The 4,717-nt window shown below is 39.4% G+C and overlaps 1 protein-coding gene across 1 annotated transcript in view; it reads right to left on the reverse strand.

The window, feature by feature from the left end:
- Positions 1-916, reverse strand: part of LOC124012706 (NACHT, LRR and PYD domains-containing protein 3-like) — a 51,014-nt gene extending 50,098 nt beyond the window's left edge. Inside the window, 1 exon segment of the mRNA XM_046326598.1 lies at positions 782-916. The gene's annotated coding sequence lies outside the window, so the exon portion shown is untranslated.
- Positions 917-4,717: the final 3,801 nt, after the last annotated feature.

Consider the following 4,717-nt stretch of genomic DNA (forward strand, 5'->3'; position numbering starts at 1 on the left):
TTGATCCTGAATGTATTTCGTTATTTGGTCCTCAAAACTTGAACTCGAGATTTACCATTTGGAGATTGCAGCGTTTCCCGCAACCATATGATTGGTCGGGTAAGCTAATGCGTCATCACACTCCCTCATTTGATTGGTCGGGTAGGCGGACCTTTCTGACTTTGTGGATGTGGTAACTAGTGAGCAAAGCAGATCACCACCTTTCTGAGTTTATCAACTTAATGTCGCATTCAAAACCACAGTGATCTCGGTAAAAAAACTAAATCTGACTGGGAAAAATCGATTTGAACCGTCCTCTTTCTCGAGAGCTGACATCGTATTTTTCAGAGCTCCCAGTTGTTGTGATCGAGGCATAAACTTTTCACATAAGCCCTTCATTTAGTTTCAAAACCCATTGCCGCACGTCACTTTTACTTGACCGAATTGACGATAATTACTTTTATTTTTCAAGGAAACTAGTTTACGTGATACACGTCTTCCTCCGGGAAGTGAAAGAGCGCAAAGATAATAATCACGGTCATGTGCAGTCAATCTCCCATACCCTACCTACCTCATAGCCCTGTAGACTATAATATAACATTGATTCATATTGACTAGGCTGATCAATATGAATCAGCATCAATGAAAGGAAGCCTAAAATAATCATTATTGAAAGTTGAAATCAGTATTGTAATAATTTAACAATTCTGCGGATGTCTTACCCCTCCCTCTCTGTGCGATGGCCTAACTTCTCCGTACCACTTTTCTACATAACATTGTAAAAGAATGATACAGTACAAACCTTAGAAACATTTTTCTTCTTCCGATATATCATGACTGTAAGTCGCTTTGGATAAAAGCGTCTGCTAAATGGCATATATTATTATTATTATTATTATATTGTCCGTTTCTTCCTTCACTTCCTTATAAATGTACTTCCTATTTCAACACAGTGGGCTGGTTCAACATGTATACGTTTATATTATATATTCATATTTATGTCATGAAACGTTTTCATACACTTAATGCCAGAGTTCAGCCCATGAATTAATATTCTATCTGGTAAAAGTGCATTTTGCATTATTTTATATCAGGATTTGATTGAGTGATGTTTTGCAGTGCTACCAGCAGAGGGCAGTGTGAACTAATCACACTAATCAAAGACACACACAGAGACCAACACACATTCAGAGATAGACATGCACAGACAAATACATTCCATTCCTTTCCCTGTCATTTATTGAAAATGTATTTGACAGAGATACTTCACATCAATCATCATTTCTGTAAATGTGACAGATTTAGCCAGCTAGCTAGTTTAACTGTAGTCCCTGGGCAGGTAGATCAACGTAGGTTGAACAGCTCCTTATATGTCCAACAGACACTCTCAAGTCATTGGTAAAGGAGTGACAGGTTAACAGCTCCTTATGTGTCCTTCAGACACTCTCAAGTCATTGGTAAAGGAGTGACAGGTTAACAGCTCCTTATATGTCCAACAGACACTCTCAAGTCATTGGTAAAGGAGTGACAGGTTAACAGCTCCTTATACGTCCTTCAGACACTCTCAAGTCATTGGTAAAGGAGTGACAGGTTAACAGCTCCTTATGTGTCCTTCAGACACTCTCAAGTCATTGGTAAAGGAGTGACAGGTTAACAGCTCCTTATACGTCCTTCAGACACTCTCAAGTCATTGGTAAAGGAGTGACAGGTTAACAGCTCCTTATATGTCCTTCAGACACTCTCAAGTCATTGGTAAAGGAGTGACAGGTTAACAGCTCCTTATTTTTATTTACCTTTATTTAACCAGTTAAGAACATATTCTTATTTTCAATGATGGCCTGGGAACAGTGGGAACAGTGGGTTAACTGTACCTTATAGTACAGTATACTAAAATTAACTAATATTATGTAGTATACAGTATACTAAAATTAACTAATAGTATGTAGTATACAGTATACTAAAATGAACTAATAGTATGTAGTATACAGTATACTAAAATGAACTAATAGTATGTAGTATATAGTATACTAAAATAAACTAATTGTATGTAGTATATAGTATACTAAAATAAACTAATAGTATGTAGTATATAGTATACTAAAATAAACTAATAGTATGTAGTATATACTCATTAAGTATGTAGTATACAGTATACTAAAATTAACTAATAGTATGTAGTATATCCTCATTAAGTATGTAATATACAGTATACTAAAATAAACTAATAGTATGTAGTATATACTCATTAAGTATGTAATATACAGTATACTAAAATGAACTAATAGTATGTAGTATATACTCATTAAGTATGTAGTATACAGTATATTAGTATGGGTATTTGAACACAGCTCTAGACTCCCCTCTCCCCCTCATCTCTGCACACTAGACTGTCACGTCTAAACCAGAGACAATCACACAAACTCTGTAGTCTATGATCACACCCTCAAATGGCACCCTCCTCTTTATATAATGTACTACTTCCCTCACAGCTCTGGTCTAAAGTAGTGCACTTCATAGGGAACAGGGTGCCAGTTGCGATTAGAGCCTATTTGTATGGACCCGTATGCTACAGCTGGACATGAGCCGGTTTCCTGTATCCATGGTGCTGGGTTGTAGTGTTTGCCTAGTGACCGTTGCTTAGCGACAGGCAGAGGACTGATCAGCGAAGCAGAACGACCGGAACAGTTTGTTTTTCTTCACCCTGTTGTTCTGGTTTTTGTTTGGCACATTATTTACCTGTTCAGGGACACGGGGCAGTAGATGTTTTTGCGTTACTGTGTGTGTGTGTGTCTCATTCTTAATGTGTGTGTATTAGATGAATGTTTACAGGCTTCCCAGCCAACCAATGGTGAACAGACAGAAGTGTGGTGGAATAGTCACCAAGTTAAAGAATGAGTCCTAAATGGTACACTATCCCCTATGTAGTGCACTACTTTAGACCAGGGCCCTATTCTCTATGTAGTGCACTAATATCGACCAGGGCCCTATTCCCTATATAGTGCACTACTTTAGACCAGGGCCCTATTCCCTATGTAGTGCACTAGTATCGACCAGGGCCCTATTCCCTATATAGTGCACTACTTTAGACCAGGGCCCTATTCCCTATATAGTGCACTACTTTTGACCAGAGCCCTATTCCCTATATAGTGCACTACTTTAGACCAGGGCCCTATTCTCTATGTAGTGCACTAGTATCGACCAGGGCCCTATTCCCTATGTAGTGCACTACTTTAGACCAGAGTCCTATTCCCTATATAGTGCACTACTTTAGACCAGAGTCCTATTCCCTATATAGTGCACTACTTTAGACCAGAGTCCTATTCCCTATATAGTGCACTACTTTAGACCAGAGTCCTATTCCCTATATAGTGTACTACTTTAGACCAGAGTCCATTCTACCATTAGGTTGGTACCCCAACACTGTTACTATCCATTCTACCATTAGGTTGGTACCCCAACACTGTTACTATCCATTCTACCATTAGGTTGTAACACACCTGATTCTACTAATCAGTCTAATCAGAACCTTGACTGGCAGAATGAGGTGTGTTAGAGCAGGGCTGAAGCAAAAGCCTGCAGATCCAGCAGCTCTCTGGGAGGAGGGTTGATATCACCAAGACCACTTTAGGTTCGTACGGCATCAACTAGCTTTCTAATTGGTTAGCTCACATATAAAGCAAGTTTCCTGTGTGTGTAGTTTAACTGTAATCTCAGTCCATGATTGGATCTTGGTCACCCTTTTATATTATTTGTCTGGTATTTCTGAACAGGTGTGTTATGATCCTAGCAGATGTGTGTATGAATGATCACATAACAGGTGTGTATGTAACAGGTGTGTATGTAATAAACTACCCAGAAACATAATATTTTCTCTTTATCATGTTAAAACTCAAACAAGAGCACTATGGAACCATGTTGGGAACCAAAAACTCTATTTAATTGGTCTAGGATCAGGATCAACACTGTTACTATCCATTCTACCATTAGGTTGGTACCCCAACACTGTTACTATCCATTCGACCATTAGGTTGATACCCCAACACTGTTACTGTCATGTTTTGTCATTTATTATCTTGTCTTGTCCCTGTGCTTCCTTCTATTCGTTTCCCTCTGCTGGTCTTATTAGGTTCTTTCCCTCTTTCTATCCCTCTCTACCCCTCCCTTCTCACTCTCCCACTCTCTCTTCCATCTCTATCGTTCCGTTTCTGCTCCCAGCTGTTACTATTCCCCTAATCAATCATTTAGTCTTCCCACACCTGTTCCCGATCCATTTTCCCTGATTAGAGTCCCTATTTCTCTCCTTGTTATATCGTTTCTGCCCTGTCGGTTCCTTGTCTAGAATTCACCGTGCTGTGTTTGTGTATCGCCCTGTCGTATCGTGTTTTCCTCAGATGCTGCGTGGTGAGCAGGTGTCTAGTCTGTCTGGTTCAAGTGCCTTCCCGAGGCAACCTGCTGTTCACCTGCTGTTCAAGATCCATTCTACCAGTTTGTCCTCGTCATTTCCATTCTACCATTAAAGTTGTGTTTTTTGATTGTATTTACTTTACTGGATTAAAGACTCTGTTTTCGCCAAGTCGCTTTTGGGTCCTCTTTCACCTGCATGACAGTTACTATCCATTCTACCATTAGGTTGATACCCCAACACTGTTACTATCCATTCTACCATTAGGTTGATACCCCAACACTGTTACTATCCATTCTACCATTAGGTTGGTACCCAACACTGTTACTATCCATT

This window comes from Oncorhynchus gorbuscha, linkage group LG24 (genome assembly GCF_021184085.1).
Source record: "Oncorhynchus gorbuscha isolate QuinsamMale2020 ecotype Even-year linkage group LG24, OgorEven_v1.0, whole genome shotgun sequence".
Classification (NCBI taxonomy): domain Eukaryota; kingdom Metazoa; phylum Chordata; class Actinopteri; order Salmoniformes; family Salmonidae; genus Oncorhynchus; species Oncorhynchus gorbuscha.